The sequence below is a fragment of the Puma concolor genome, chromosome D1 (genome assembly GCF_028749965.1).
Source record: "Puma concolor isolate L17-30 chromosome D1, mPumCon1.1.hap2, whole genome shotgun sequence".
In the NCBI taxonomy this organism is placed as follows: Eukaryota; Metazoa; Chordata; class Mammalia; order Carnivora; family Felidae; genus Puma; species Puma concolor.
This window is the reverse complement of record NC_141676.1, coordinates 11349583-11371341: the sequence shown is the minus strand read 5'-3', so window position 1 is coordinate 11371341 and position 21759 is coordinate 11349583. Positions and strand designations below refer to the sequence as shown.

The 21759-nt window shown below is 40.3% G+C and overlaps 2 long non-coding RNA genes and 1 pseudogene across 4 annotated transcripts in view; 1 reads left to right on the top strand and 2 right to left on the bottom strand.

Moving 5' to 3' along the window:
• The window catches only part of LOC147576441 (uncharacterized), a 34552-nt gene that overhangs the window by 4405 nt on the left and 8388 nt on the right, over window positions 1-21759 (top strand). For all 3 annotated transcript variants that reach the window (XR_015240805.1, XR_015240804.1, XR_015240803.1), the window contains exons 2-4: window positions 1851-1945; window positions 8553-8629; window positions 9780-9865. This is a non-coding gene — a long non-coding RNA (uncharacterized LOC147576441). The remainder of the gene's footprint in view (window positions 1-1850; window positions 1946-8552; window positions 8630-9779; window positions 9866-21759) is intronic.
• LOC147576442 (uncharacterized) lies at window positions 106-12355 on the bottom strand. Its single transcript, XR_015240806.1, has 2 exons — window positions 12187-12355; window positions 106-395 (listed from the first exon to the last, which is right to left on the bottom strand). It is a non-coding gene; the product is annotated as an uncharacterized LOC147576442 (long non-coding RNA).
• On the bottom strand, window positions 4405-5324 carry LOC112851851 (olfactory receptor 10V1-like; annotated as a pseudogene).

Here is a 21759-nt window from a genome sequence, read left to right as displayed (position 1 = left end):
GGGCAACTATTCCCCTTGTCATTTATGTACACAGCTCAGGAAAGGGATGATGAGTCCCTCCTTCCTGGGCCCTTAGCGAGAATAAGTGACAGAAGGCAGAAACGATGTATTTCCCATTCAGCATTTTATTCTTACCACATCATTTACTTCAGCACTTAATAGTAATTGTTCAAACATTCTGAGTTCTTTCAATCATAAGCCAATATAAAGGAAAGGATTCGCAGGGCCCCTGGGTGACTCAGTCAGTTAAGCGTCCGACTCTTGGTTTCGGCTCAGGTCATGATCTCACGGTTCGTGGGTTCGAGCCCCACATCAGGGTCTGTGCTGACAATGCGGTGCCTGCTTGGGATTCTCTCTCTTCCTCTCTCTTTGTTCCTCCTCTGTTTGTGCTGTCTCTCTCTGTCAAAATGAATGAATGAATGAATGAATGAATGAACTGACAAAGTGAAAAATTGACTCTAGCTATTGGTTCATAGCAGATGTCTTCACACATTATACCTTGAAGGTCTTCAAGTACCCTTTATAATCCCCTTGCCTTGGTTTCTTGTAGTTCTCGTAGGGTCACCAGAACAGGGTTGGATGGCAACATCCCATTCAGAATATATCCTTGCCCATTTTACTAGTAACAGCTGGTGCTAAGGAATGGGGGCAGGGTGGAAGAGGACTAAGAGGGAGGGTAGGGAGGAAGAGAGGAAACCCTGTGAAAGCTTAAAAAGCCTCTACCGCCCAACTCCCTGCCCAATACCTCGGTGTTCCCTGGTACGCCTAAGGCTCACTGGGAGTCAGCTTCTGGCATTAGCTGGACTTCCGTATTTCCCCATATCTAAGTGAGAGAGGATAAGTGAGGTTCTGGTTTCTGGCCTTTTCCCGGGGCCATTGGGAAAAAGATTCAGGCTGTTCCCTGAGACTGCTGTACTGGAGGGACCTTGGCTGTATCTTCCTTTGGGCAAACCTTGCAAAAGGGAGAGAGGTTTGTTCAACAAAGTATAAAAATTAGTCAAATTCCATGAACATCATTAAGTCTTGAGGCATTAGGGGGCGCCTGGGTGGCTCAGTTGGTTGAGCATCCGACTTCAGCTCAGGTCATGATCTCCAGGTTGTGAGTTCGAGCCTTGCATCGGGCTGTCTGCTGTCAGCACAGAACCTGCTTTGGATCCTCTGTCCCCCTCTCTCTCTGCCCCTCCTCTGTTCGTGCTCTCTCTCTCTCTCTCTTTCAAAAATAAACATTTAAAAAAAAAGGTCTTGGGGGCACCTGGGTGGCTCCGTCGGTTAAGCATCTGACTTCGGCTCAGGTCATGATCTCACGGTTCATGGGTTTGAGCCCCATGTCAGGCTCTATGCTGACAGCTCAGAGCTTGGAGCCTGCTTCGGATTCTGTGTCTCTCTCTCTCTCTGCCCCTTCCCCACTCATGCTCGGTCTTTATTCTCAAAAATAAATAACCATAAAAAAATGAAAAACAAAAGTCTTGAGGCATTTTATTAATTATACACAAGGCTGATGTAAAATTCAATGATGTTTAAGAACTCAGGCATACTTTGGGTGCCTGGGTGGGTGGCTCAGTCAGTTAAACATCTGACTCTTGATTTCACCTCCGGCCATGATCTCATGGTTCGTGGGATTGAGCCCTTTACCCGGCTGTGCTGCTGACGGCACAAAGCCTGTTTGGGAGTCTCTCTCCTTCTCTCTGTACCACTCCCCGCCCCCCACCCCCATGAAACAAATAAATAAACTATAAAAAGAACTCAGGCACACTTGCTTCCCTCACCTATCAGCTGACAGTTAAGATGGGACAATTTTGATGGAAGAGGTGGATTATGTGTTTAACATAATAATTATTCTATCTCAATAGGAAAAGAAAACCCAAAAGAATACCATCCACTTTATAAAGAAAGAATATCAAAGAACTGGTGGATGTTTTTCGAAACCACCACAACCTGTTTGAAGGTAAACTCCAAACCTTTTAATTATAGCAAATTTCTGGAAAGATAAACAGATTCTAATATTATTATGTAAATGATCATAAAATACCAGTGGTACAAATAAGGTAGTATCAGTACAGGAATACACAGACTAATTTATGGAACAGAGTAAGTGGCTGAGAAAAAGAACATACATGTGTGTTTCTATGTGATAAAGATAATAATTCACTGGGTTAAGGAAACATGATTTGAATTACACTGAAGCAATTGGTTATTTATTTTGAGATAAAAGTTAAAGGCTTATAGCACAGCATACAACAGCATACATTCCACAATGATAAATAAGTTCTATGTAAAATTTTATTTTTTTTCAGCTTTCAACCAGTTGTTGAGAGTTTTATTTTTATTTTTATTTTTTTTTGTAATGTAAAATTTTAAACATAAAGCAGCAAGAACAAAATATGGGTGAATATTTGTATGATTTCAGGATAGAATTTCAGAATTTATTTACTAAAAAAGTGGAAAAATCACAAAGCAAAAATCTGAATACTGAATTTTATAATAACATGTATACATATATAGTATGTATGTAAAGAGTACACATAATATACATATAAAATCATTAATAAACTTTCAAAATATTGTATTACTTTCACATATTATAGGGAAAGCATTGACATAAAGCACAAAAACTAAGAAATAGATCTTAGGGGTCTGGGTGGCTCAGTCGGTTAAGTATCCTACATTGGCTCAGGTCATAATCTCATGGTTCATGGGTTCGAGCCCCACGTTGGGCTCTGTGCTGACAGTGTGGAGCCTGCTTAGAATTCTCTGTCTCCCTCTCTCTGCCTGTCCCCTAATTGTGCTCTCTCTCTCTCAAAGTAAATAAATAAACTTAAAAAAATAGAAGAGTTTTCTTTAAAAAGGATCTTAAAATTCTTTAAGCATCTTAGAAAACCCACAAAAATTTAAATAGATATAAAATATATAAAAAGGTCAATTCAATTAATAAATATAAACAAGATTAATTGTAAAACTACCAATTGACAATAGGAAGGGGCACCTGGGTGGCTCAGTCAGTTAAGCGTCTGACTTCTGCTCAGGTTCTGATCTCATGGTTCATGAGTTCTAGCACCACATCAGGCTCTGTACTGACAGCTCAGACCCTGGAGCCTGCTTCCGTTTTGTGTCTCCCCCTCTCTCACGTTTCTTTTAATTGGTGGCACTAGAAATGATTTTTAACTTTTTCTACTTTTATATGTTTTTCAATTTTTATAAAATGGATGTGTATTATATTTAAAAATGGAAACATGTAATTTTAAAAGTAGAACCATAATGGGGTGCCTGGGTGGCTCAGTAGGTTAAGCATCCAACTCTTGATTTTGGCTCAGGTCATGATCTCACGGTTTGTGAGTTGGAGCCCCGTGTCGGGTTCTGCACTGATAGAGCAGAACCTGCTTGGGATTCTCTGTCTCCCTCTCTCTCTGCCCCTCCCCTGCTCATTCTCTCTCTCTCTTTCTCTCTCTCTCTCTCAAAACATAAATAAACAAACAGATAAAAAAGTAGAACCATAACAAGACAGACTGGTAAGAACAGAGAAAAGAAGTTCTCCTACCAGTTCTGCCAAATCACCATTAGTGCCTTGGCCCCTTCTTGAAATTTCCCATTCTGAATGGGGTGAAGATATTATTTGTAATTTTGAAATATCACCAATTATACTTTTTAAAATGGCAATACATTCCAGATATTTATGTATTCTATTTTTATAACTTCTCAACACTGATGAGTCTCACAATAAACATTACCCGAGGGATGCCTGGGTGGCTCAGCCGGTTACGCATCTGGACTCTTAATTTTGGCTCAGTCATGATCTCAGGGTTCGTGAGTTTGAGCCCTGCACTGACAGTACAGAGCCTGCTTGGGATTTTCTCTTTCTGCCCTTCCCCCACCCGCGCTCACACTCTCTCAAAATAAATAAATAAACTTAAAAAAATTTTTTCTCAATACTCAGACAATAGAAAGGAGAAAAATAAGACTTTATGAGTGGAAACTTGAAGAATTATTAGTGTTTTTAGAGGCAACCTCTGTTATTCTACAAGTATTTATGGAATGCTGGTATATGCAAATCTCAGTATATAGCTTTGTGCAGGTAATAACAAAGAACTAAGAATATTTTTGCCATCACTTGAAGGAATTCACCAGTTCAATAAATATGCACTGAGTATCTACTTTAGCTGTTTTAGGCACTGGGGATGGACCAGTGAACAAAACAAAACAAAACAAAAAAACTACTCTCTCTTATTTAAATGATAATGTCTTACTTTCACCAACTTACACTATAGTTGGGAGCTAGGAAAAGGAACTGGGTCCTGAGGAAGTAGGTAAATCAGTTCCCCAAATGTTTAGTCATCTAGTCCCCGAGTTTATCGTTTTCTGAATAATTATTTCCTGTTGTTTATATGAGCCCAGAAACCCCCACATTTCCTAGTTCAGTAAATGTCTTTTCACTACTTAGTGCCTTTCAGCAACTTGTTCCTCCTACTATAGATCAAGGCATTCAAGACAGGGGTGACAAAGGTGTAGACAACAGACACCCATTTCTGGGTTATAGCTAGAGCTGGGGCATAAATACATAAGGCTGCAGGAGCCATACTGGAGGAGAGCCATGGTCAGATGAGAGGAAAAGGTGGAGAAGGCCTTGCACCATCCCTCCGCAGAGCAGATCTTCAAAATGGCACCCACAATGAAGATGTATGAGATGGAGATCAGGGAACAGGGAATGGTAAGGATGATGACACTGACAATGAAGATCATGGCTTCTTGTATTCGAGTGTCTCCACAGGCCAACTGTAAGATCGGAGTACATCACAGTAGAAGTGAGTGATTCTGTTGTGGCCACAAAATGGCAGGGGGGAAATCAGAGCTGTTGGTTGTATGGCTAGAGTGAAACCAAGGACCGGGACTCCCATAGCCAATTAGGCACACAGCTACCATCTCATGCTGAGGCTGTAATGCAGGGAATCCTGAATAGCTACAATCTGATCATAAGCCATGATCCCCAAGAGGAAACAGTTAGCACTGCCCAGGAAGACAAAGGAGAACATCTATGTGCCACAGTCAGTGAAAGAGATGGGCATTCTCCCCATGGTCAGGAGGTTGACCAAAGGGAGAGGGGCAACAAGTGGAAGAGTAAAAGATCTCCAGAACTGCCAGATTAGCCAGAAAGAAAGACATGGGAATGTGGAGTGAACGTTCCGCCCAGATAGTGAGAAAGACTGTGGTATTACCAATGAGAGTGCCAATATACATTAGCAGGAAAGTTACAAAAACATTTGTATCTCCAGGATGGGTGAAAATGGGTGAAAGTGGAACTGGATCTCTATGGTTTAGTTTTCATCCCCCATAAAAGTGGCACATTAGGTTTTCTAGGACAAAAGAAAAATTATGTTAGGAAAGAAAGTGCTTTGTGCTTTAGGATCAAGGTAATGATGCTGGGTTAGCACCTATAGCTTTAATAATCTTGAAGATAGGTTTATGCTGGGTGGGTCGCTCTCTCTCTCTTCTTGTTTGTGTTTGCCAGCTCACATTTTAAAGACTTGGCTCAGGTTAACTATAAAACTTATCACTATGAATAAGAGCCGAGTTAGTTTGCCCCATGTGGCATCTGGGCTCAGGACTTTGACTTCACTTTTGTTTTGCAAGAAGCAGCTGAATTAATAACTCCTGAGCCTCTGAACATACATGTCGCCTAGCAAGAATATGCTGGCCATCAAATGTGAAGTCATTATGATCTTGAGTCCAAGTCCTACAATATACATTGGGATCACATTGTCCCATATAAAGGATGCTCCATTGTTCTCTAAAGGGTTATCTTCCTAGATAGAAAAAGAGGTCAGCGTGTGCCAGTTCAGCAGCAATAAGCATGATGGCTCCATCACTGGTTTGTGGTTGCAGAAAAAACTCAGCCTCTTAGTGCACTGGCCCTCAACTGTACACCCCCGTGCCTTTTATAAACTCTGTGTTTTTACATGAATAGACACTTCTCTAAAGAAGACATCCGGATGGCCAACAGGCACATGAAAAGATGTTCAACGTCGCTCCTTATCAGGGAAATACAAATCAAAACCACACTCAGATATCACCTCACGCCAGTCAGAGTGGCCAAAATGAACAAATCAGGAGACTATAGATGCTGGAGAGGATGTGGAGAAACGGGAACCCTCTTGCACTGTTGGTGGGAATGCAAATTGGTGCAGCCGCTCTGGAAAGCAGTGTGGAGGTTCCTCAGAAAATTAAAAATAGACCTACCCTATGACCCAGCAATAGCACTGCTAGGAATTTATCCAAGGGATACAGGAGCACTGATGCATAGGGGCACTTGTACCCCAATGTTTATAGCAGCACTCTCAACAATAGCCAAATTGTGGAAAGAGCCTAAATGTCCATCAACTGATGAATGGATAAAGAAATTGTGGTTTATATACACAATGGAATACTACGTGGCAATGAGAAAGAATGAAATATGGCCTTTTGTAGCAACGTGGATGGAACTGGAGAGTGTGATGCTAAGTGAAATAAGCCATACAGAGAAAGACAGATACCATATGGTTTCACTCTTATGTGGATCCTGAGAAACTTAACAGGAACCCATGGGGGAGGGGAAGGAAAAAAAAAAAAAAAGAGGTTAGAGTGGGAGAGAGCCAAAGCATAAGAGACTGTTGAGAACTGAGAACAAACTAAGGGTTGATGGGGGGTGGGAGGGAGGAGAGGGTGGGTGATGGGTATTGAGGAGGGCACCTTTTGGGATGAGCACTGGGTGTTGTATGGAAACCAATTTGACAATAAATTTCATATATTGAAAAAAAAATAAACTGTTTTTAGCCAAGAACCAAGAGAAGTACAGCAGTTTTAGAAACAGGATCAATATGGACATCTCGCTTTGGAAAGTTTATAAAAATTCTTCCCCCATGACAATTGGACAATGGCCACGTTCTTGCAAATGGTAGAGAAAGTATCAAGCACAATATCTTGTATACCTTTCTAAAACTTTTATTCTATTTGTGTGATAATTTGTTTATGAATGTCGTATTTATCATAGATATAAGCTCTTTGGTTGGATAAGGGCTATATCTTATTCCTTCCCCTCTAATGTGTCGTATGGTGACCAATAAATGTTTGTTGAATGGATAAACAAGTGAATAAGTTTTTCACAACCTGGGTAGGTTTTCATTTAGGCAGAGCACATAGTCTTGTAAAGAGATGAAGAATACCCATCTCTTTCACTGACTGTGGCACATAGATGTTTTCTTTGTCTTCCTGGGCAGTGCTGACTGTTTCCTCTTGGGGATCATGGCTTATGATCAGATTGTAGCTATTCAGGATTCCCTGCATTACACCTTCAGCATGCGATGGTAGCTGTGTGCCTAATTGGCTATGAGAGTCCTGGTCCTTGGTTTCACTCTAGCCATATAACCAACAGCTCTGATTTCCCCCCTGCCATTTTGTGGCCACAACAGAACCACTCACTTCTTAAGTGTTCATGGAAGGAAAGCATTCCTCTTACAAGCCTGGTACAGCTTAGTTGCTTCATGTTTAGAAAACATGGTCACTGAAAATTTGCCCATCGTATTAGTACTTATATTTTGACTTCAAATAATTCAGTGCTCAAATCTCAAAACTGTTTTCCTGTATGAGGGAAAGAATCTTTTCTCTCTATCTCCCTGAATAGATAGGGAGATTTGAAGATTAGGCTGATGTGCATTTCTGGTCTGGGCATTGCCCTGCCCTGGGGCTCACCACTAAGCGTGACTAAGCACTGAAGGTAGAGTTTCCTCTAGATTGTTGGGAGTAGATTGGGCTAGAATAGACTTTCAAAAAGAAACTAGAACATTTAAAACAGCTGGGGTCTTGTTTCAGCTGCTTTGGAGCTACTCCCACACCCATAGACACACCCTCTACTCAATAGTCACCACCCACAGTCACCCAAACTCCCAGGGTTTTGTAAATTACTGCTTGGATCTGGGTCAGGCTCATTCCTCCAGGAAAGAAGGTTAGACATTTACCAAAGGGGTAAGATTTGAAGGGCCTTATAAAGACCCATATTCATAAAATGAATTTTTTCCTTGTAAAATGAAAAATTAACCCAGCTGAAATGAAAACGTGAGCTAAGATGGATGAGGATGGGTAAATTAAGAGGGCCAGTTAGAATACTGTTGCATCAGTCTAGCACCTTACCTGATTTTATTTGCCGGCATTGGCTCAACTTCTCTTTCAGGCCCTGGAGGGGAGGAACACTTTAGAGCACTGTGCATGTGGGAGGAGAAGAGTGACGTAACCCGGGCATAAGACTTAAAGAATGACGAGATGTCTTATAGCAAGTCAGGGACAATTTGTTATAGCCTACTCTATGCTTTTTCAATGTATTTATGTTCCACTGTCTCACTTAATTGCCTTAAAATGTTCAGCAGGTAGGAAGGTAGCTATTAATACCTCCATCTTCAGGCTGAGACACTGAAAGGGTAATTAACTGATCCATTATCCTGCAGTGATTTAGAGATGGAAGACAGGTTAGCATTTAGATCTCCTTGTACCTATCAATGATTACATAAATCTTAGCTTGATTCTTGTCACAGGACCATGAACCAGCTGTGATCTTGCCCCTGACACTCCCAGTGAACTCAGAACAAATCAGCAAATGGCTTTTCACAGGGTAAGGCTCATATATATATATATATATATATATATATATATATATATATATATATATATATATAAATGACCTTAAGGACAAGATAAAGAGAATCCTGTTCAGGACTTCTAGCTAATTCCATGAATCTACAAGATGTCTGTGGTTGGGGTACTTTAAAAATACTACTAATTCGGGGCGCCTGGGTGGCGCAGTCGGTTAAGCATCCGACTTCAGCCAGGTCACGATCTCGCGGTCCGGGAGTTCGAGCCCCGCGTCAGGCTCTGGGCTGATGGCTCAGAGCCTGGAGCCTGTTTCTGATTCTGTGTCTCCCTCTCTCTCTGCCCCTCCCCCGTTCATGCTCTGTCTCTCTCTGTCCCAAAAATAAATAAACGTTGAAAAAAAATTTTTTTAAAAATACTACTAATTCAAACAAAGTTTGGTGAGACTCGGCATAGCCTCTAAGGAGGTCAGATTATCAGAATTAAAGCTGTGGTTACAGGCACCAAAAGCATCAACCTCTGGTTCCTAAAAACACAGTCATACTGATTGGTCCACAGAGTTGGCAATGAAGCCTAGCAGAGTTAAGAATTTGAATACTGGACTTGAGCAGACCGGAGACTATCAACCCACCTCTGCTCTTTACCATCTATATGACCTTGAAAAGCTTATCTCTGTGCACCTCACTTCCTTTGCTTCAAAGTGCAAATAATATTAACATCTATTCCAGGGGCACCTCAGTGGCTCAGTCGATGAACTTCCGACTCTTGATTTTGGCTCAGGTCATGGGTTCGAGGGGATTCTCTTGCTCTCTTCCTCTCTCTCTCTGACCCACTTGTGGGTGCATTCTCTCTCTATCTCTCTCTCACAAAAAAAGCTAATTAAAAAATTTTTTTTAAATATATTAACATCTATTCCAGACAGTTATTGTAAAGATAAGATGGGGGAATGAATAAAGTGATTGTACATATCTGGTGGAGGTGTCATTCTAGGCTAGCTATTACCATAATTGATTTTTGAACAGCTGTACTAATGACCCTTTCTGAATCTTGCCATAGACAACACGAGTTCTCATTCTGATATAATAGTATATAAAATCTTTGATGATAGTTTTTTCCTGCTTTTAGTTCTCTGTGAACAATACATGTCTTCCTGTATCTGATTACCTCCACAGGACAAAGTATGTTGCTGTGACATTGTTATTACTACAGTTTGACCCAGGACAGTCTAGTCCTGTGAGGGAATCCACCGACTCCAAAGGTATTTTTTTTTTCTTTAAAATTTATTTGAGCAAAAGAGAGAGAGAGAGAAGAGGAGAGGGGTTGGGGGGGGGGGGAGAAGGAGAGGAAGAGAGAGAGAGAGAGAGAGAGAGAGAGAGAGAGAGAGAGAGAGAGAGAATCCTAACCAGGCAACATGCTCAGCACAGAGCCTGATGGAGGGTTCAATCCCAGGACCCTGGGATCATGACCTGAGCCAAAATCAAGAATTGGGTGCTCAACCAACTAAGCCGCCCAGGTGCCCCAATATAAAGGTATTTCTAATTTCATCTGAATTTTCCAGTGTATCTTTGACCTTTCTGGATTTTAATGATTATAATCGGTGACTTAGGCTGTTTATATTATATTTTCTCTTATTTCACATTACCAAGAAGAAGGGGTTTATGGCTCTTCTATCTCATGCATACCATTGTACATCCAGCACCTATCATGGTACCAGAATACAGGAGATAACGTAACACCGAAGGCAAGCATGAATGAATGAAGGATTTCTTACTTGTATATGAGAGAAAGGGAGAACATCTAGCTTAGTCTGGGATGTTTTGAGGTTCTTGTAAGGAGCAGCTCAATGTAGAGCCTTATTATAATTCTCCTAAAATGAGGATAAAATAAAAAATAGTAGGAAATTTACCTAGAATATTTTGAATCTTGGAGCCAGAATCCAAAGAATTTCCACCTGATTCCTTAGGACCGTATAGATTTGTGTTAAATAATGGGATAAGGAGTTAGCCTATTTACCCACAACATGGTCATTGCCATTCTTTTTTTTTTTTTTTTTTAAAGTTTATTCATTTATTATTTCTGACGGAGAGAGCGCAAGCATGCACACACCAGTCGGGGAGGGGCAGAGAGAGAGAGAGAGAGAGAAATTGATAGAATCCAAAGCAGGCTCCAAGCTCTGAGCTGTCAGCACAGAGCCCAACGCAAGGCTTGAACCCACAAATCGTGAGATCATGACCTGAGCTGAGGTCACACTCAACCCACTGAGCCACCCAGGTGCCCCTAGTCATCGCCATTCTTGTGACTAGATGCATAGCCCCTCAGTTCTCTTCATTTTGAAGTCGATGAGGTTTTTTGGGGGTGAAAGTGGGGTTCATGGGGTCCAGAGTCGTCACCCAAGAAAGAATTCTTGAAGACATCTTTGGTGCAAAAAGGTGATTTTATTGAAGCACGGGGACAGGACCTGTGGGCAGGAAGAGCTGCCCCGGGACCTTGAGGAAAGACTGGTTATACACTATGGGATTGGGGGAGGTAAAGTCCTGGGGAAGTTGCCAGGGAGATTTTCATATGCTAAAGAAGGCTCCCAGGATTTAGGAGGCCTATTGTCAAGCTAAGGTTGTTTTTCCCTCTAGCAAAGCGTTAGCATTAAGACAGGAGTTTCAGGAGAAACCTTTTACTCTGCCAGCCTCAAGTATTTGTCAATGTGCTGCAGGTGATATGGAAATTGGGAAATTGAGTTGTATCTGCCATTTCCTTCTGCCTTTGTTTCCCCCTTCACTATGGAGAGGTGATGGGAGACTTAGGTCCTGCAGGACTCTGATCTCTATCAGTTAACCATTTGTTTACCCCTTTCCTTTGTTCTTGGGCAGCTGGCAGCCCGGAGTGCCCGAGGAATACCACACATATCCCACCTGGTGGAGGGTGGAAGGGTGGGGACGGTCAGCTGGCCTTATGCTCCCTCATCAGTTGTCAGATGTTTTTCTGCTCTGAACCCAAAATGGAAATTGTCCAATGCATGGTAAAACTGTTTTGGTCCCCTCCGTCTGTCTTCACTTGGACTAAATTGTGAGAACAAGGATCCATGATAAATAGTAGGTCTATAAGCCACTGGTTCTCTGGGAAGAAAGTCAAAAGTTAGGTCAGAATTTTCCTGGTGCTGCCAGTCTTCCTGTATATACGAGGCTTTTGCAGATGTTACGAAAGCTAGAGCCAGAGCCAGAATATTTATTATTCTAAGGGATAATTAGAATTGTTTTGTTATTATCAAGAACTCTGGGGGCGTATCTCCTTTACTATAAAAAGTATCTTCACAGTTGGCACAGAGGTAGGGAATCTGACGCCCTACAAGGCAGCTAAGGGAGATGTTGCAGTTGGCTGAGAACTTACCTTCCTCTGTGAAGGAAGAGCTATCTTCAAATCCAAGTGTTATTTCTGAAGACTTCCCTCAATCCTCAAGCCTTTACAACTTCTGCAGAGGTCTCTGGGACCAACGTCCTGGGTGTCCCTATATCTCTGCCCACAAACAAGTGCCAGCTCCTGGAACACACCTTGTCACTGCTGCTCCTTTCCAGAAGTCAGACTCACCTCCAGGGTTTTTTGTCGTGGCACAGTGCCTCTTTAGCAGTCTCCCATCTTGCCATGTTTTTCGTTGAAATGAGGCATTCATGCCTGGGAGACCGGTTCCTAGGTTCCTAGGACGATTTCACAGTCCCTGAGTAAAGTTTCATCTCCAACAATGCTTTATAGCCCTTGGAAACTGAAAGCAAGAAAAACAAACAACCTTTATCAGCCACTGTTTAGTAGCTTTTCAAGAGTAGATTTACATTTCATTGGTAGTTTGCCTGGATGAAGACATCTCCTTACTCTGTTGTTTTAAAAATAGTTCGTGGATGGGGGTGCCTGGGTGGTTCAGTCAGTTAAGCATCTGACTTCCAGCTCAGGTCATGATCTCAGAGTTTGAACCCCTGCATCTCTGCTGTCAGCAGGGAGCCAGCTTGGGATCCTCTGCCTCCCTCTTTCCCAGCCCCTCCCCCCTCTCAAAAATAAACATAAAAAAAAAAAATAGTTCTTGGATGTTATTTTCAATGATAGTGTCTTTAAGCCAAAAAACAACAATCAGAATAGTCTTTCTTCTGGAGTAAGATCACTGGTGTTATTTTCATAAAGAAAAGAAGTCTAGATCAAGAATTGAGAAATTGAGTCAAACACCTGATTATTATTATTTTGTATTGAAGTATAATTAACAAACAGCGTTACGTCAGTTTCAATATTGTCCAATATTGATTGGACAATTCTGTACATTACTCAGTGCTCGCTACAGTAAGGACAGCTACCATCTGTCACCATGCAACATTGTTACAGTATTATTGACTATATTCTCTGTGCCGTACTTTTCATCTCTGAAACACTTGATTATTTTGAGGCAAGCGCCTTGAAAGGTTGTAAAGTGAAGGCGAAATCTTGGATTAACAGCATATTTCATTGCTGTTCATATATTCTTACTCTGTGTAGGCATACCTCTAGGCTTTATCTTTAAACTTCTGAAATCACTATTATTTCTTCTCTCAAAAATTGGTTTGGTATCACTACCACCATAAGGGGATAGCACCATTATTATTATTTTTTATAGTTTTATATTTTGCATTAAAAAAAATTTTTTTTAACATTTATTTATTTTTGAGACAGAGAGTGAACGGGGGAGGGTCAGAGAGAGGGAGACACAGAATCTGAAACAGGCTCCAGGCTCTGAGCTGTCAACACAGAGCCTGACGCAGGGCTCGAACTCACGGACCGTGAGATCACGACCTGAGCCGAAGTCAGACGCTTAACTGACTGAGCCACCCAGGTGCCCCGATAGCACCATTATTTTCAAGAGACTTGAAATTTTTCTTTACTAAAGACAGGGAAAGTTGGAGAAAAAGAGGTAGATTTGAAAACATACTCATTTAAAAATAATGTAAAGTATATGTAAACTATGCATATAGCACAATATGTAATGTTGTAAGTGCTCTTGCATTATTAGCCTTTTATTCTTACACTATCTTGTGAGGTTGAGATGATCATTCTATTTCCCATTTTACAGATGGGTCAGTAGAAGCTCACCCAGGCTAAGTAATGGTTAGTGCTTGAGCTATGGCTAAAATGCAGAGATCATGGCGTAAAGTCCTTTTTCTTTTATTATATTAGGCTGACTTTAGTCTGCATTCTTGTGGCTAGGATGATTGTTACTACTAGTTATTAATGAAGCTTTTGGTTTAATTTTATTAGAACTTCTTTCTAGTAACCTTTTCTTTTTCTACCCTTTGCCTTTTTTAAATTTTATTTCTGTTGATCCTATAACCTTTAGAAAAAGATCATTTTCATGGTCACTTGGCTTATAAACCTTCTTTGAATTACAAAAAAAGTGTTTCTTTTTCAAGTTAATAACAAGCTCAGCACATTATTTGTTTTTCAGTCACAATTAGAACAAACATGAATTCTGTATAAAGTATACAGGTCAGGGGCACCTGGGTGGCTCAGTTGGTTGAGGGACCGACTTCAGCTCAGGTCATGATCTCATGGTTTGTAAGTTCGAGCCCTGCGTCAGGCTCTGTGCTGACAGCTCAGAGCTTGGAGCCTGCTTCGGATTCTGTGTCTCCCTCTCTCTCTGCCCCTCCCCCACTCATGCTCTGTCTCTCTGTGTCTCAGGAAAAAAAAAAAACATTAAAAAATTTTTTAAAAAAGTATACAGGTCAAAGTATTGAAGTTAAATAACAGAAAAACTGAATCTTTTTTTTATAAAGTTTATTTATTTATTTTGACAGAGACAGAGCATGTGAGAAGGGGAGGGGCAGAGAGAGGAGAAAGAAAGAATCCCAAGTAGGCTCCACAATGCACTGTCAGCACGGAGCCCCATGCAGGGCTCGAACTCACAAACCATAAGATCATGACCTGAGCCTATATCAAGGTCGGATGCTTAACCGACTGAGCCACCCAGGCACCCCTGGAAAAACTGAATTTTTAATTACAGTAAGTAGGAACTGAAAGTTACAGTAAATAGGAGCCGAAAGTTAGTAAATTTAACTGATAGTTAAATAGGAACTGAAAAACTGAATTTTTAATTACAGTAAATAGGAACTGACTTTTTAATTACAGTAAATAGGAACTGAACTAATTTTTGAATTGTTAATTAATTAATTAATTCTAATTGGAGTGTAGTTGACGTATATTAGTTTCAGGTGTGGGTTGTAATGATTTGATTGTTACATATGTTACTAAATGCTCATCATGATAAGTGTCACCGTACAAACTTATTGCAATATTATTGACCGTATTTCCTATGTTGTACTTTTCATCCCCATGACTTATTTATTGTATAACTGAAGTTTGTACCTCTTAATACCCTTTACCTATTTTGTCTATCCCCCCCACCTCCACTCTCCTCTGGTAACTACCAGTCTGTCCTCTGTATTTATGAGGCTGTTCCTCTTGTTGTTGTTGTTGTCTGTGTGTTCATTTGTTTTGTTTTTTAGTTCTAGATATAAGTGAAATCATATTTAATTTGTCTTAATAATTTCTTACAAAATATGCATACATCTTGCTTTCATGGAAGTGAAATTTTTATGAGTATTTTGAGCCTACCTAGTTCTAATATCTCTTTTTTTATAGAAGCCATCGCTAGATTTGATGGTCATGTTTCTCATGCCATTGTTGACCTTAAGTTTTTCATAAATATTCACTTTGGGAAGCTATGTTCTCCACTAGCAACTGATATTGGCAAATTTAAAAATGAGAGTTAAAAAATCCTGAGAAATAGATAGTATTTGAAAATGTGCCTAGTGGGGCGCCTGGGTGGCGCAGTCGGTTAAGCGTCCGACTTCAGCCAGGTCACGATCTCGCGGTCCGGGAGTTCGAGCCCCATGTCGGGCTCTGGGCTGATGGCTCAGAGCCTGGAGCCTGTTTCCGATTCTGTGTCTCCCTCTCTCTCTGCCCCTCCCCCGTTCATGCTCTGTCTCTCTCTGTCCCAAAAATAAATAAACGTTGAAAAAAAAAATTAAAAAAAAAAAAAAAAAAAGAAAATGTGCCTAGTAAATTATTAGTGTAAATATATTGTACAATTAAAACAGGAATCTCGTTCCAGAGCTTAGAAGACTATTTAAGGTGGGGTTTTTTTTTTTGTATAGTTTTTTAAATGTTTTTTATTTATTTTTGAGAGACAGACAGACAGACAGACTGACTGAACACAAGTGGGGGAAGGACAGAGAGAGAGGGAGACACAGAACCCGAAGCAGGCTCCAGGCTCTGAGCTGTCAGCACAGAGCCCGACGCGGGGTTCGAACTCATGAACTGCAAGATCTGACCTGAGCTGAAGTTGGACACTTAACCGACTGAGCCACCCAGGTGCCCCTTGTATAGTTTTGTTTTGTTTTGTTTTTTTAATTTATTTTGAGAGAGGGGGTTTGGGGAAGGACTGGAGAGTGTCTCCATTATCAGTGCAGAGCCCCACTTGGGACTCAAACTCATAAACTGTGAGATCCTGACCTGAGCCGAAACCAAGAATGGAAGGCTTGACCAACTGAGCCACTCAGGCACCCCATTTAAGGTTTTTAAGTCTTCATTCCCTGAGTTTATATCAACAGCACGTTCCGTATCGTGTCCATCACTCAATTTCAACAATAAAGTTTTACATATGACTACAGTAGCTCACTTTCTTCATAATTCTTTAAATTACACATGTCAACTAGGATACTGAAAAGACCACAAAATTCTCTTAGTGGTTAAACCTTTCTTTGAAAGATAATATTACTGTTTTCAATAGAGAAAAACAATAAGCTGATTAGAAAGTACATTTTAGATAAGAGATGAGCTGATTGGGGGATTCACAATTCACAGTTGAAATGAATGTTCCTCCTGGTTTCTTTTGTTTTGTTTTGTTTTGTTTTCTTTTTCTTTTAATTATCTGGGTTGGAGAAGTTGCCATCATGTTCAGAGACTGAAAAATATACTTGGCATCTATATATATATATATATATATATATATATTTTTTTTTTTTTTTGTAAATGTCACTGGTTGCTTTTTTTTTTGTTTTAAGCAATTTATTGTTCTCTTTGTTTCCAAGGGCATTATGTACAATGAATATTGGTGCCCGCATTATATTGCTTAAAAGGTAAATTTATATAAAATATTATGCCAGATTATAACTTGGAAAAGTGAATTTAAAAGATATTTTCTAAAGTATATCTTTGGCTTGCATTCTAGAAACTGTATCCTTTTTTCTATCATCAGCAATTTTGTTTCTTCTCTAAAAAAATTATTTATTTAAATTCAAGCTAGTTAAATTTTTTTAATGTTTATTTATTTTGAGAGAGAGCAGGGGAGGGAGAATCCCAAGCAGGTTCTATGAGGAGCTCAAACTCACGAACTGTGAGATCACAACCTGAGTAAAATCAAGAGTCAGATGCTTAACTGACTGAGCCACCCAGGCGCTCTAATCAGAAGTTTTCTAAAGCGCATGGTATGCTCTGTTTTTGGATGCATGACAGCAAACTTAACTTTTCTATTCTATATTTGACAATAGCTCCAAATTTATACTTGGTAAATATGTCTTAAATTTGTTTTAGGGTTTTGTTTGGATTGAAAAACTGTTGTATATCTCTTGGATGATATGAAACCTCACTGGCGGGGTTCCTGTGTGGCTCAGTTGGTGAAGCGTCCTACTTCAGCTCAGGTCATGATCTCGCGGTTTGTGAGTTCAAGTCCTGCATTGGGCTCCATGCTGACAGTGCAGAGCCTGGAGCTTGCTTCCGATTCTGTGTCTCCCTCTCTGTTTGCCCCTCCTTTGCTAGTGCTCTCTCTCTCTCTCTCTCAAAAATAAATAAACATTAAAAAAAATTTTTTTTTAAAAGTTCACTGGCATCAAAAGTGAATTTTGCTACTTTGTTCACAATAAAATGGTCTAGAATGTTCTAGAGGATCTTCTGTTTCAATTTGTTATGTATTCTATACAAATTGATACCGCTGTCATGTGTCTTATTCACTCAAATTATTTGTATCTGGATTAAGCTCTTTTTGGCAGACAAAAAAAAGCTAATGTCTACGTAATGCTTATGGCACAATGTCTGTTATATGGTAGGTCCTTAAAAAACAGTGTCTTGGGGTGCCTGGGTGACTCAGTAGGTTAAGCATCTGACTTCAGCTGAGGTCATGATCTCGTGGTTCATGAGTTCAAGCCCCACATGGGGCTGTGTGCTGACAGCTCGGAGCCTGGAGCCTGCTTTGGATTCTGTGTCTCCCTCTCTCTCTGCCCCTCCTCCTCTTGCAGTCTCTCTCTCTCTCTCTCTCTCAAAAATAAACATTAAAAAATTTTTTTAAATAAAAAAAGAAAAATAATTTAAAAAGTGTCTCTAATTGTCCAATATGAAATCTCTCCATGTTTTGATTTATTTTATATATTATATATATTCATATATATAACATATATGAATATATGAATATATATATATATATATATATATATATATATATATATATATATATAAAGCTTATTTATTTTTGAGAGAGAGAGTACACAGGGGAGGGACAGAGAGAGAGAATCCCAAGCAGGCTCCACACTGTCAGCTTGGAGCCCAGTGTGGGACTCCAACCCACAAACTGTGAGATCATGATCTTAGCCAAAGTTGGTCACTTAACTGACTGAGCCACCCAGGTGCCTTGATTTATTATATATTAAAAACTGTTCATGTTATTTTTCTGCTCTGTGGCCCACTTTATACTATTGTTTGAAAACAAAATCCCTGTTTGCCATTCATGACCTTCTCTCTGGACATTTTTTTCTTCTTAAATTCTGTTAGGTTTTCCAGCAGTATCTCAATTTTACTCTGAATGCTAATCAGACCATTTCCCACCTCTGTGCCTCTGCTCATCTTACGTCACTGTGCTAGACATCTTAGGGTATCTTGCTGTCAAACTCCAACCTTTCCTAAAATTCTACTTAAAGAAGTATTTTCTCCACGAATCCTCTCCTAACAGCATCTTTAGGAACAGGCTGTTTAAACTTTCTTAGTTCTTTATGGAAACCTTGTTTATGATATTGTCTTATAGGTAATTGTGTATTTAAAAAATTATTAGACTACATATCTGATTAAGGGCAGATACAATGGTGAATTTATTTTTATTTATTTATTATTATTATTTTTATTTTCAAGTTAGTTAACATACAGCGTAGTCTGGGCTTCGGGAGTAGAACCCAGTGATTCATCTCTTACATATGACACCCAGTGCTCATCCGGAAAAGTGCCCTTCATAATGCCCGTCACCCATTTAAATCCCACCGCCATCAGCCCCCAGTTTGTTCTCTGTATTTAAGGGTCTCTTATGATTTGCCTCTCTCTCTGCTTTTATCTTACTTTTCCTTCCCTTCCCCTATGTTCATCTGTTAAGTTTCTCAAATTCCGCATATGAGTGAAATGATATCTTTCTCTGACTGACTTATTTCACTTAGCATAATACCCTCCAGTTCCATCCACATTGTTGCAAATGGCAAGATTTCATTCTTTTACATCACTGAGTAGTATTCCATTGTGTGTGTGTGTATATATATCTTCTTAATCCATTCATCAGCTGATGAACATTTGGGCTCTTTCCATACTTTAGCTATTGTTGATAATGCTGCTATTAACATTGGGATGCATGTGCTCCTTCAAATCAGCGTTTTTGTATCCTTTGGATACATTCCTAGTAGTGCAATTGCTGGGTTATAGGATAATTTTTAATTTTTTGAGAAAACTCCACACTGTTTTCCAGAGTGGCTGTATCAGTTGGTGAATTTATTTATTTTTTATTCTTTTTTAAAATGTTTTTATTTTATTTTTGAGAGTAAGAGACAGAATGTGAGCAGGAGAAGGGCAGAGAGAGAGGGAGACACAGGATCAAAAGCAGCCTCTAGACTCTGAGCTGTCGGCACAGAGCCTGACACGGGACTCGAACTCATGAGCTGTGAGATCACGACCTGAGCCGAAGCTGGACACTCAACCAGTTGGGCCACCCAGACACCTCTGGTAAATTTATTTTTTAAGAATTCTACACATGAAGGGGCGCCTGGGTGGCGCAGTCGGTTAAGCGTCCGACTTCAGCCAGGTCACGATCTCGCGGTCCGCGAGTTCGAGCCCTGCGTCGGGCTCTGGGCTGATGGCTCAGAGCCTGGAGCCTGTTTCCGATTCTGTGTCTCCCTCTCTCTCTGTCCCTCCTCCGTTCATGCTCTGTCTCTCTCTGTCCCAAAAATAAATAAAAAACGTTGAAAAAAAAAAAGAATTCTACACATGTAGCTAGTTACTCAACAGATATTTGTTAACTTAAATCAGTCTTCTTGGGCACATAAATGATGAGACATCAAAGATCTGGCGATATGAGAAGAACTACTTTAGGCTGGAAAGCCTTGCTCATTCATGGGACTCACAATCAATTTTTGTTCAACAAGGATTTGTTTTGAGTGTTTTCTTTGTGCCAGATGTATTAGCATTTACGTTTGCAATTGATCTGAGAAGAGGAAACAATAAAAAGGATCCTACAGGAACTGTCCCCAAAGGAGAATTTTGAAACAGAATGAAGACTGCTCTTAGTGAGACAAGAGATTTTAAAAGAAACTCCCAGGAAAAAGGGATTAGTTAATGAAAGCGTAAGAGACAATTGGAAAATCTTGGAAGACCAGGTACAAATGCTGTAGAAGAGACAAAGATGAACGTGTCACAGTATAGTAAGGATTAGAACAACCTAAAAATTGGAAAGTAACTATGTTTTAGGCAAATTGGACAGATCAGCGTTAAGAATTAGACTCCCTGGAGCCCAGAACCACTGAAGCTTCAGGAGAAAGAAAAGTTTAGGCTACTATAGAATTGCCAAAAGCCATAAAGAATGAATACTATGTTTTTCTCCAGGAGACCAGGGACCAGGGAACGGCTGTTGCAGAACTTAGGTGAAGACTGAGGCCACCATAGATGGCCCTGGAGGTCACCTCTGAACCAAAATAAGACACATTTTGGGGGGAGTGGCTAAGAGTATCTCCAAATGTAAGCATCCTGCCAATCCTGATACATCTCATGATACAGAAGAAACTTCATGCAAGTCTATTTTTTGACTTCCAAAGGAGATTAAAAAAAGCAACTGAGCTTGGAAACTCCACAAGTTGTATCTACCAAGTCAATATGTGGCTAGAGTTTATTTACCATAATATAAGAAATATAAACTCTATAAAACCTCTACCCTTTTTATTTTAGCTTTGAGAACAGGAAACTTGAAGATACAGGGACCTTTAGGAGAACAACAACAACAACAACAACAACAGCTTTATTTTGTGAGATCCCAGGATGTAAAACAAACCAGCAAGAAGAAGTTATGGAGAGAGATCTTTTAGTTCTATAAAAAAGGAATATCTTCGTTGGTTCTGGCTCTGGGTAAAATGGAGTCAGCATAATCTATCCTGACCCTCCCACTGAATGCAGCTCTAAAACATGGACAGAAAGCAAGGAACAGCCAATTGAGGTCTCTGAAAAGCAAATAGTTACAAGTAGTTTGGGAAAGAAGGCCAGAATTAGAAGTACAATTGAACTGATAGTTGGTTTGCCTCTTTTTGTTCCTTCTCCTGCACCTCCTGGCCTGGACTCAAGGCAGCCTGAAACCCAGAAGTGGGCATTGGCATGGATAGAAAAGGCTCTAAGAGGAACCATCTAGTTCAGACTGAGAAAGGGGTCTCCTGTTGGTGACAATGGCAGTAGTGAGACCCACAGGCACCTAAAACTCAGGGGGAAGTTACCTTTGTCTCCAGTCAAAGAACTTGTTGTCTCTAAAAGGTAGGGTGAACCCCTGTTGGGTTTTTTCTCTCCTGTGTTCCTGCTATTTGGGCTCAGACCTGGGTGCAGCCCAGAGAAACTCCCTTCAGAGTAGGTAAATAAAGCCTCAGCCTTCTGACCAAATAGAAGAACACAGGGAACTGGAAAGTACCAGGCAGATTTTGCAGAGGGAGGAGCTCTGGAAAGTGACCTGATAAAGTTGTTTATGAATTCCTGGGCTCACCCCTGAGTCAGAAATGGGTGGAAAGGATTCCAAACAGCATACTAAAGACTTTGAGAGCAGAACTAAGAGATAAACCACTTTCCAAGTGCCAGACTGGCCACTGGGTAGAA